We start from the raw sequence: 12,701 nt of genomic DNA on the forward strand, positions 1-12,701 counted from the left end.
TCCTGAACTGCTCCTTTAAGCCGTTTGTCATCAGCCTCTGTCATTGTGCTGTGTTTGTTCACAGATTTTGCACTTCTTTGTTGCCAAGGTTTTCTTTTCACTATATTCTGATGCATACAAGTGCCCATTTGTTTCTGTTAAGGCTTCAGCTAACAATTATTTTAATTATTGACTAATCTGCCAATGATTTTCTTAATTAATTGCTTAAAAAAATAGTGAAAACTGCACCTCACAGTTCCTCAAAGCTCAACTCGACATGTTCAATAAAAAATCCAAATATATCAAATATACTATAAAATGACAGAAAACCAATATACCAATAACTAATGGTCATCATTGATTAATCAGCAGAAGACTTTTTAACTGTCTGCTCTATAAACTGTGAAAATAATGCAGAAAAATTTCCTGCAGACCAAGATGATTCTTCCAGTGTCTCGTGCAAAGACATGCAGTTACAATGAGCGCAAAATGTGAAGGTGGAACCAGAGAAATTTGCCATTTTTTTAAATAAGTTAATTTATGGCAATTAATCTATTATGACAATAGCTGCAGATTAATGTTCTGTTGCTCTAATCCATTCATCGGCCAACTGTTTCAGCTCTATCGTGTTGACTCATGACGAGAGAAAAAATAATCCCACAGTATCTCGAGCATCATCCAAATATTCAAAGCAGCCTACTGAAACAAAATGAATTAACAGCATCTTTCAGCATCCAGCAGATTAATCCCTGCAGAAGAACCACACGGACAGAACTGAAGGAAACGGGAAAGCAGCAACACACCTGAGCAGAGTGAGACGACGCTTCTGTTTGTTAGGTTTCACTGAGTCTGATGATTTAAGAATGATGAGAGGAATCCTTCTAAACCTGCTTCTGAATGAATAACAACAGCACAACAGCCCTCTGAAGCTCGGCTGTGACCCTTATTGTCACTGGCTCGCTGCGTATTGGAGAGCGAGTCCAGCTCCTAGCAACTGCTGCCTGACAGGGAAGGCTGAAGACGCACGCAGCAAGTGAATGAATGAACGAATGAATGAATGAATGAATGAAAGATCTGTAATACAGAAGGACTGAGCTTTGAATCCCTGCAGAAAACGTGACAGTAGCTGCCGATTCCTTCATTAACATACGTATAATGAGGATGAATGAGACGATGTCCAACACACAGCTGCTGTCAGTCTTTGTTGTTATGACGAGTGTTTGTGGACCCAAACTGGATTGAAATTTTGATGAATTTAAAAAAAATTTAAATCTCAGAAGATAGTTAAAAATGATCCAATCCAATGACATAAAACAGAACAAAGCAGCAAATTTGAGAGGCAGGGAAGAGGCAGAAAAACATAAAGTGATGAAAACAAGGCTTCTGTGGGTCTTTATTGTTATAGTGACATGACAAACATCACCAGCTAATGATGATCCAAAAGAAAGATGCCGCCTGATGTGTCACATGACTCCATATCAACAGCACCATCACGCGTTCGAGGCTCCTCTGAGAGGGAAAATGTGTCACTTCCTACACATTTAACTATGATGAGATAATAGTTATTTACAATTAGGTAAACTAGCTGCCACTCTCATCTCAGTTCAGTTCAGCGTCCTGCTGAGGGAACCTCAGGACCACAGTGAAGAGACACAAGAGAAAAAACATTAATAAGACAGAAGAGGAGAAGTCCAAAACTTCAATGCTTTAGTCTGCACAGCATGTGATTCTGAGCCGGTGAACCATCGGCTCCTACCTGCTATATTCGTATTGTGGTGTCCCAGTTTAGAGTTGTGCACCAAAGTAGGGCAGACTGCAGGACAGAGCAACTTTCAGACAACCTTGGCAGAATGACTAAGCTTTTAGGACCAGAAAAACAGAGAGGAGACATGCAGGAAAGAGGAAAAAGGGAGACGAGCACAATACTTTTTACCTTGTCCCTTAATGTGAGGTATGTAAACATGTTCTTGGAGCCTTTCCTTTAATTATGTGGCCTATAAAAGGTGAAAAATGCCCAAAGCCCAAGGTGACCTCTTCAAATGTCTCATTTTGTCCAAACAACAGATGAAAAACCAAAGACATCCAGTTAACTGTGAGATAAAACAGAGAAAGAAGCAAATGTTTGCAAAAATTAGCAGAAAACAGGCAAAATCATGACTTAAATCAGGAACAAGATCTGACAAAGCATTTGTCCCTTTGCTACTTGACCGTTTCTGATGCTCGACGGACACAAAAAAAGTACTGGGCTGATACACAGATGCACCTACAAATACATGGATGTAGTAAAGCAGAAGTATTGAGAGATCAGACTTCATTTGGTGCCTCATCAAACTGAGCGCCACACCCAAGTCCTCTGGTCGCAGACTGCTTTGTTCTGGCTCTGGCCACCACTGTCTCTCTCTCTGTCACACACACACACACACACACACACACACACACACACACACACACACACACACACACACACACACACACACACACACACACACACTGCCAACAGCATACTGCAACAAAGCTATGGCAGACAGTAGGTCACACGCTTGTCTTGCCTGCCTGTCGTGTTGTGCATGTATTCAAATTCCTCTCGCGTGTGTGTCGGCTGCCAGCGCTCTCCAGCGGGGCGTCATTTGGCTACGACTCCCAACCCGCAGCCCGTCCACGGTGACTGAAACCAGACGCTGCTCGCAAAACTAACTGACAGCACAGACGGCACAAATATGAGACAAGCACTTATTAAAGACAGTAATTCAGCTCTCAGGGGAAGTGACACAGGCGCTGAATAACGCAGCCTCCTGAGTCTGCAGGCACCCTGTCAAATATGTTTAAGAACTGCACCACAGATGCGAGTGAGATGTGACATTATCGGCTGCCTTCGAACCCCAAAATGACACGGTGCTAATTGCAGAGGGGTGAGAGTTTTTCTTACTACTGATTTACCCTCTCAGGCTTTTTGTCGCAGGCAGAGTCTGGCTGGCTTTAGGGGAGAGTGGCTGACTGAGCCTAGATCTGTCAATCTGGGAAACAGCTCCATCAATCTGCTGGCAACACGGTGAGACAAACAATGCGAGCGTCAGCATCCGCAGCAGAGCTGAAACATCGGCTGAGAGCAAACACCAACCACCTGAATTCACTGTTTGAGGCCCTTCTCTGCCTGTTTTCTATCAAGTTTTCCACTTCCTAGCTGACACAAATTACAGCTGATGGGAGCTTCATGGCATCTCTGATTGGAATAAATAGGAATTTGCCATTTCTCTGTACATTTGTGCATCACATCCTCTGAGCCTCCTGCCATTGTTTTCTGTGGGTTCCTCAAACCGACGTCCTGCTGCAACAGTCGCGGTTTGGCTCCTGGTTGCGCTCAGCTGCTCCACTCATGTTGTGAACAGAATAAAAAAAACTGCATCCAGAGCTGGTAAACAAAATGATTAATGTGATATTCTATCGATTGCTGTGGGGAAATTCCCTTTGCCTGCTCAAGTCTGCAGACCTCTGAGTGTCAGCCTCAAGGCTTTAAGGGATTCAGAGAACTGATCAAAGACACTTCAGCGGGGCAGATGACTACTGGCTTAATGCTTGGACCGGGGTCATGCGGATCATGTGGATGGGCTCTCTGAACACTAAACCACCCAGAAGTTGACAAGGAGAGGGAGATAAAGTAGAAAGACTTCAAGGGAAAATCTTGTTTCGTGGGATTTGGCTCTTATTTTTGTCCTTTAGCCCATCATCACGTTCTGTAACGATAGCTTCATCCTCAACACGTTAGCTGCAGAGATCTGGAAACAAGGCAACATCATGTCACACAAAGCAAAGATAAATGTGAAAATTATGGCCCAAACTCTCCGTTTTCAGTCATCTGAGCTCACAGACCAACCTGCTGCTTCAACAGCGCGCTCACTATCAGCATTACCTCCAAATAAAGGGGTTTAGATAATCTTAGATAATCTGGCTAAATTGCTGGATTGTTTACCGTCAGTCTAACTGTCTGGCTGCTCCAGTTTCTCGCTCTGTCAGACTTGTTTTCAGTGCTCACAGACAGAAAATATACATTTACCACTGCTATAATCAATATTTTCACCAACAGAACCCACTGAGAGTTACCACCTGGCTCTGCAGCTCCTCTCAGCCATATTAAGCACTTTAGCATCTTTCGTCTAATCGTTTTCATTTTACTGCCTGCTTTAACTGTTTTACTTCACTCTCATTGTTCTCATTAGCATTGTTTTCAGCAGGCAGCTGTTCTCTGTGAAAAGCTCTAAAAACCTACTGTACACGACTTGCTCAGCACCAAACATCAAAGTTTGCGACCAGCTGGTAAACATAGTGGAGCATTCAGCAGCTAAACAGCCAGATATTGCCCTCAGGAGCTGGTGGAAGCTAAAAATGAATGAAGTGAGGAGAGTAAATATTGACTCCATCAGGAGGCCAGAGACACGACTGTGAATGAATGCTAACGTTTCTCTGTGAATGCTGGATGTGCAAATGAGGAACTGTGTGCTAACAATGTCATGCATCAACCTGTTAGGTGATCGTGTGTGAACAACTGGTTTCTGCTGGTCAAAAAACAGTTAATGTAGATTTAATTTTCCAAATCTGACACAATATAAAGCTGACTGAAGACAACTAAAGCCAAACGGTACAGAAATACAGAACTGCGGCCGACCATACAGCCAGCTGCAGCTTTTAACTCCTTAAATTCAAAATATCAACACAGATAAGTGCAGACGCATGTTTATGGTGGTTCAGTCTACATCTGGGAGCTTTACATCGTCTTTCAGAGGGTAAAAGTTCACAGATCTGGACAGCTGGGTGACTGCAGAGTCACAGCTAAAACATCTCAGCAATTACTTTGGTGAGTATGATGTTATCAGAGCAGGTACAAATGGCAGACAAACAAAAGAAGTTTAGACCCACACTGTAATAAATTCAAATTTCCCTTTAAAGTCTCATAGATACACAGAAGTGAGTGCAGTCGTAAAAAAGCTAGAAGCATCGTCCTAATCTGCAGAGAGGGCCTGCTGGCTGCTTGATTTAAAAGGAATCCCTCACAGTCTATTAATGGCTGCACTCCCTCTTCATCATCCCTGTTCCCTGTCAAACTTTCTCTTCCCGTCTCTCCATCTATGATCGGCCAAGCAGGACGGAGTGGAGCGTGGCGATGCTGCCGGCTGCTCTTTGCCCCGGGCGGTGCCAGGGGACTGATCCATGCCCTCACCAGCTGCTGCCTGTTGAAGAAGCACAATCGAGTGCTCCAACTCTCCCCATCGAGAAAAAAAAACTTCAGCAACAAAACAAGGACATGTTTATTTGAAGAAATCTTTTTTTTGTGCCTAATGCAGCCACAGCCATAGAATGAGGTTAAATAAATAATACGAAGAGATGTGAGGAGCGATAATGGATGCAGAAATTCACAGAGGACGCGGCTTTGAACAGCTGAAAGAATAACAAACAGGAGCGCCCCGCTAAGAATCAAAAGGACCTCTGCTATCATGCTAACAATCTGCGCCAGTGACACATATTATACCGCTGCTACTCCTTTGAAGGAACTGTGGAAAAAGTGAAAGCGATTCTAATACCGTCAGACAGCTGCATAAGAGAGAGGTAAGATTTCATGCCGCCTGTCGTTTTTTGTTTAGGACAGAGTTTCTTTGAGTGTTATTCTCTAAAGAATATGTAAAACGTGTTCATGAATTAACTTCGACTACGGATAAAGGCTTCAAAAAGGTGCAGGCGTGTTTGTGTGAGGGTGTCCTCGTCCAGTTCAGACTGTGGTCAATATGATGGACTTCTTAAACACTAAAGGCTCTATCAGAGTCAGTCATCAACACTGTGACAAACCACTTTCAGTCCTCGTGTCACATGAGCGTCACAGAGGTCGCTCAGCAGCCTCGACCAGCAGCAGAAACAGCACTGGCGTGTTAGCGCTCATGGTTCAACTGAATGGTGTTCAGGAAGTATGCAGGATCCTTTTCAGATGTTCAAACGCCAGATTTTTTCAATAAAGCTGAGTGCCAGTGCACGCTGAAGTGTGTTTGTCAGGAGTAATAGTGGACACGTCTAATCCTTGAGGACAAACATGGCCAGATGTGGTCAAAGTGCAGCAGCCATAAAAGAAACATCAAAAAGCTGCTCATGTTATATTTTGCTGTTTGTGGGGACTATTTTCAGCTGCGGATTAATACACACAGAACAGGAAGACATGCACATTACTCCGTTTACAGGGCCTCAGTTGTCCAGAATGCATTGCAGCCACATGACTCCGCAATCACAGCTCACCCGATCAACACATGAACCCACAGCTCAGTGCAACCACATCATACTCAGTCTATGGGAGTTGTTCTGGGAAATCACTAACTGCACTACAAGCAGATGATGAAGGCTGAGAGAAGCATACAACTAAAAAGTACAAATATTCATCCCAGTGTGCATAATAAACATCACAGATGATTTAACCGCACAAAATAAGAAAGAGGTTCTTTGCCTTTTAAATTGATAAAATGACGAAGCTGCCTGCTGCAGTCTGAGCTGCAGCAAGGTTTGAGGGAGATGCACAGTGATTACTCCTTGATCCAGCAATCTTCGCAGCAGTTAATAAAAAAAGTGTTTTGTCCCAAAATAACAGATTTGATTAATGACATTACTGGGATTTCATCAAACTTTAATTTTCTCTGACAAACGCCAGTGACAACAATGGAAACCGGACGACTTTGCTGTAGTATCTTCTCAAATCCTCACGTCTGTGTCAGGACAAAGACAGATGCTATTTAAGACGCCCCACGCACACCACACCACCACCCCCTCCACCACTATTGTGGACGGCTCTATAAATACACCTGGTTAGAGATGCATATAGCAGCTCTGACACGGTATGTGAGACATTGACCTCATCCTGGTATTGTCTTACATGGAGCCTTGAGCATCGCAGCAGCAGGTTTGAGTGTGATTTGACTGCTCGAGCGAGGACACTGGGATCCGGTGGCTATCAGTCACATAGAACAAAAACCATCTTTCTAAAAGCCATCAGCTCCAGAGGAACAAAACAGAAATGCAGGTCAGTGGGCTCGTGGACTGGAAAGATGTTCAGCAGTTTACAGGAGACGCTCTTGAGCTCCGCCCTCAATCTGCTGATGAGCTTACGTCCATGATCTGATACAGACGTGATCATCAGAGCTTGTAGCTTATGATAAATCTGTGAGAAAAGTGATTGGATGTCAGCACGAAAAAGGTCAGCTATGAGATCATACAGGCCAGTTGTTTTTCCATTAAGCAAGACAATAAGCAGAGTTAAGCCACGCTGACTGTAAACGTACAGCTTGACTTCATAAACATGTCTTTACTTTGCTCAGAAATCAATAATCCACTTGACATTTCTTTGTACAAACACTCTCTGCTTTGGCAACCCGTGTCTCCTGGAGATCATGTTTATGTGCAACTAATTAGGTGACGTAATGCCAAAATGCTAATTAATGTCATTGATGCAAGCGATTTTCACCATTTTTCTGCCAAAATATCCAATAACTGCTCATAATGACTACAGCAGTATTAAACTTTTTATGTTTCTGTTTAGATGCTGGAAACAGTCTGCAGTGACATGAGACACAACATGATTATCAGCATTTAACTGAAACCACAACCTTTTCCTAACTGTCACCAAACTGCTTTCGTTGCCTGAACGTAACCACAGATGTGAAGCCCAGACTCCTTCCTGTGACTCCGTTGCGGCACATAAATGCGGCGCATCATCCACTGCAAAAAACGTTGCTTAGGAACACAATCCTGCCTGCGATTGTGTTTGTCGCCACAACATAATTGGGAAAACAGTTCAGTGCTATACAAACAGAACTTTTAGGAGACAATGGCTGGCTATTTCAACCAAGGCTACATTCACGTCTGACATGTCTGAATTGGCTCAAACAAACTCTTTTTGTTTAGGCTGGTGTGAAATCTGTCAATCGGACTAAAAAACCAGATCGAGACCACCTGAAAATCTGCTTCCCAGTCAGTCTCCAAACGGACTCAAAGCAGACAAAATTTGGTAACATTAGATATGTGATTTGAGAGACTGAACTGCTATTAAATCCATCTGCTGTTCATCAAACCGTTAAGTAAGCCGTCCTTCAGGTGGCATATATATATATATATATATATATATATATATATATATATATATATATATATATATATATATATATATATATATATATATATATATATATATATATATCAGAAAGTGCAAAAGCAGCTGAATTCAGTGTTTCTCATTGAAAGTGATGGAATTTAGCACTCTCTAACTATTCTAGAATCTAAAGCTCTATTCCCTCATAATGTTAAAACACAAACTGCCTCTTTTCCAGCCTGTTTCTATCATTAAATGGCTGCAATGCATCATTTTTGTCTTGGTCCACATCATGTAAACCAAACAGCAGGCACCCGAAGAACCTCTAACCCTCTGATCTGCTCAGTTACATCAATGCACCAAGGCAAACTTACATGAACCTGGATGGTGTCTGATATTAGGCCTTTAAACGTCTCACTGAACCTCAGCGGAGCGGCTCCATAAGGACGGAGTACTGCTTCACCTCTTTCTGGGAATAAGGTTCATAAATACTGACTGAGCATCTGACAGCAGTCTCAAAGGAAAACAGGCCCCAAGTGGTTCAAAAGGACAGTCCAAGATGTACATGTTGATGTACATGTACATGTGTCCATGCTGAAGAAAATGCCACCTCAAGTATCTGTGGTGTCTTCAAACCGCTCTAGAAAAGGGAACAGAGGCTTTCAGTCAACATGAATTATTAAAATGAATGATGTTCCTGTTTCACCACCCGTATCCTTGTATATGATCGCTTTCATATTGTCTGTATTGACTGTGACCGGGTGGATGCTCCTCTCCTGCCGTGATGTCTTCATCTGTCACACATTCAGAAAACGAAGCTTTCTGAGTTGCTTTCACGCTGCGTTCACGGGCACATTCACTGGGCAGCTGGAGCTGTCAAAGCAATGTTTTCAGTCCTGCTCTCAAGGGCTTTGCCACTTACATAATAACCTGACTGAAATGTTAATGTCAGCAAAGTTGACAGCGCAATAAGGGAAATCTCCTCTGACTGAACCAGCAACACGGGGAGTCAGAGGAGTGGACTGCAGGTCTCCTGCAGGAGGCCAGCAGTTCTCAGCTGTCCTGGCATTTCAAAATAATGCACCTGTAATGACTTTGCCTCCTTCCCTGTGGCATTTCATGAGCGTTGCCACGGGTCGGCAGAGTCTCGTTGCGTGCAGCCACGGCTCCTCAGTGCTGGTGCTCAACACAGGCACTTCAGAGCCGGCGCAGGAGGAGGAGGAGGAGGAGGAGGAGGAGGAGGGTGGGTCACCTCTTGAAGCTTTTGGGCTCGTGGACAGACACCTCGGGGCACTGCTGGTCTGGTCCGGTGCGTTCAAGGCCATGCAGGCCTGTTTTAACATGTCAGCTGACTAAACACAACCTAATTTCAGCTCCAACTTGGCAACAAACCCTTTTTGTTGCTGCTTTTGAGCTCTTAGCTGAGTGATGGTGTCAGATTTGCATAAAACCAAAATAGGTGAATCCATCCTAACTGCTTTACAGCATTTATGCTCTTCTTCTGTGCCTTTGAGTCATTATCTTCTCTACATATTCTGGGTTGTTTCTCCACATTCACTGTATTAAAACTGTTTATTTTGTAAAGCAATTTTGGTCCTTTCTGTTTTAAAGCCGTCACACTCATTTTACATGCCCTGTAATTAAAGATGACATGTTTTCACCTCATTCGCAGACTGCAGCTGCAGACCAAATATTGACAACAGTGGCAACAACTACTGTCATTATTGGTTTATCTGATTATTTGCTTCAGTAACTGATTCATTGTTTGGTCATATAAAACACTAGAAATGTCCATGCTGACATCTTCAAATTGCTTTTTTGTCCCACTAATACTCCAAGACCTGCAAAGGTTCACGTTTGAGGAGCTGAAATATGTGAATTTTGAGCGTTGTTACTTAGAAATGACTCCCATAGCAGATTTATTTTCTGTCCATCGGCTGATTGACTACTTAACTTGTGCAAATACATGACAGCAGGTTGTTTTAGTGGAATTAATGGAGCTTCAGTCTCTTCGATAGCTGCTTTGTTTGTTTATGGTTGTTTGTTGTGATCAACAGGAGATCACACTGAAGCTTACACCAACACACACACACACACCTACGTTCATCTCCATCCACAGCAACACTGCCACTGTTTAACATTAGATGCATAGCAGCAGACCATCCTTGTGTCTGGCAGTAAAAAGCCTCACGCATGCCCTAAGGAAGCAGCCTCACACATGACCACAATTGTCACAACGGTCCGTCACAGCTCTCAGCACCAGACCCAAAACACAAAGCCCTGCAGCCTTCACAGCATCAGCATAACACATCCAGAGCTCCAACCTCCCTCTGCGACAATGAACCCAGCCAGCACTGCTCTGGATGGATCGAGCTCATCCATCTACACCAGTGCGTCACGTTTATTGCTGCTGCTGCTGCTGCTGCTGCTGCTGCACTGTCAGACTCCACGCACACAGAACTGCAGCCCAGATGTGACGTCCAGCATACACGGGGCAACATCTGTAGCTGCACATTTAGGCATTATGTAAGAAAACAGCGTGACATTTATCCGAGGCGGCGGCAGCAACGGTGGCGATGGAGGGGGTGAGGTGGGGAGGAGGTGTGGGTGTGGGGGGGTGGGGGGTTGAGTGGGAGCAATTTGACCACGTCGATCCATATCTTTCACAATAGTACATGTTATGCGGCCTGATGTTGCGTTTGAATAGGGATCAGGAGGCTGCAGCTGATGTTTTACTGACAGACAGACAGACAGACAGACAGACAGACAGCGGGCGAGCCGCAAGACGGAGGTTTGACATTCCCCACGCCGAGCCCTGCCGGTCCGCTTTACTGACAGCAAGCACGTAAATACTGAGTGGAACCTAAGGGAGGAAAGGGGGCTTACCTCCTCCAGTGCGCCTTCAGTCAGCTGCTCCGCAGACCTCCCCGCTATAAAACCCTCTTCTCTGACGAGGAAGAGCAGGCAAGCCGTGCGCCTCCTGTCCAAAAAACTCGGGCTTATTTTACCGCAGGGAAACGCTGTCGTGCGTAACAGTCCGCACCACGTCCCCGCCGCTCGAACCTCCAAATCTGCCGCAGATACGGTCCAGGTTTTGCGCGTCCCCCTTCTCTCTTTCTGCCGTAGTCCTGGGAGCTTCTGTGTTGAGTGTCCTTCCTCCCACAGCTCCCCTCCGCTCTGCCTCTCTCTCCTTTTTCTTCTCGTCTACAACCGCTGCCAGTCGTACTGTGCGTGTACTCGCGCTGCGCGTCCACGTAGGGCCGTAGGGTGGGAGCTATATAGCAGTGTTATGGGTGGGTGGGATAATGGGAGGACCCTCCTGTTAAAAAACAAAACAAAACAAAAAGCATTGATTGTGTTCAAGTGAAGAATCTGTTCGGGTTTCATTTGGCTTCTTTTTTCCAGGGTGAACGTGTCGGTTTAATAACAGGCAGTGTCACTCAGCACATGACTGACAGGAGGGTGGGGTGTGGCCAAAGGAGCGGACACCCCCTCCCCATCACACACACACACACACACACACACACACACACACACACACAGTCAATTCAACATTTCTAATTTCTAATTTGAAATAATTTAAAACGTGTGTCTGTGAGGTTTACAAATGAAACCTTTTTTAACCGTTTTAGTATTTACCTGTGTTGAAATATAATCCATGCTTTCCCCCCTCAAACTTTCATGACATATATTTCAATATACTACTTGTTTTTATGCTGAAAATAACTGCTCACAAATCAAACCTGAGGCTCAAAAGACTGAAAGACTGCAAAAACTAGTTCCAATTTATATTCCCTTCTTTGATTTATTCACATATTCACTGATGTGCCATCTCTGTGGTTTTCTAAAATACTTTCTAATGGGAACAATGCAATGTTTTCTTTAGTGAGATAAAAACAGTTTTTTAACATAAATGATGCACAAAGACTGAGTTGGATGTTCTGACTGAAACAGTTGCATTGAGAAACATGGAGGACGGATCTGATAAGGCCTTTTATCAGAATAGACTTTAGACTTGCTCTAAACTAGAGATTTAGACTAGATCTTCTCTTTCGTGGCACAATCTCTAACATATACAGAGTTACAATCAGTGTTTTTCTTCTGGTTTCTTGTATATGTTACTTGAAGATGCAGCATCTTGTAATTATATACTACACAACATGACTGTATTGTGGATTTAATTGCCACTGCTGTCAGAGACTTGTTACCAAGAGACGTAATTATGTACAGACATTCCCCTGTGATGCCAGGATGGTTTAATATCGCTCATGGCCTGCTCTGTAACATCTGTAATTCCTGATGTTTTTATAGATCGCTCAGCCACCGCTTGTGGTCCAGCATATCAACAACTCCTGAATGGACTGCCATTAAATGTCATTCATGGTCCCCAGAGGATGACCCCTTGACTTTTCATGCATAGCCACAAGCAGGTTAAAATTTTTCAAGTGTCCTGTTTGGTATTGAGTGAAAAATCTGGACAGCTATTGAATGGATTGCTGCAAAATTTGACATCAATATTGATGGTCGAGGTCAATCCGCATTGACTTTTGTGATCCTCTGACTTTTCCTGTAGCGCCACCAGCAGGTCAAAGTTTTTTAGTGAAATAGT

At 43.8% G+C, this 12,701-nt stretch overlaps 1 protein-coding gene across 2 annotated transcripts in view; it reads right to left on the minus strand.

Moving 5' to 3' along the window:
- LOC139337295 (unconventional myosin-IXAa-like) overlaps positions 1-11,333 on the minus strand; it is a 128,801-nt gene extending 117,468 nt beyond the window's left edge. For both annotated transcript variants that reach the window (XM_070971822.1, XM_070971824.1), the window contains exon 1: positions 10,979-11,333. The gene's annotated coding sequence lies outside the window, so the exon portion shown is untranslated. The remainder of the gene's footprint in view (positions 1-10,978) is intronic.
- Positions 11,334-12,701: the final 1,368 nt, after the last annotated feature.

This window comes from Chaetodon trifascialis, chromosome 10 (genome assembly GCF_039877785.1).
Source record: "Chaetodon trifascialis isolate fChaTrf1 chromosome 10, fChaTrf1.hap1, whole genome shotgun sequence".
Classification (NCBI taxonomy): Eukaryota; Metazoa; Chordata; class Actinopteri; order Chaetodontiformes; family Chaetodontidae; genus Chaetodon; species Chaetodon trifascialis.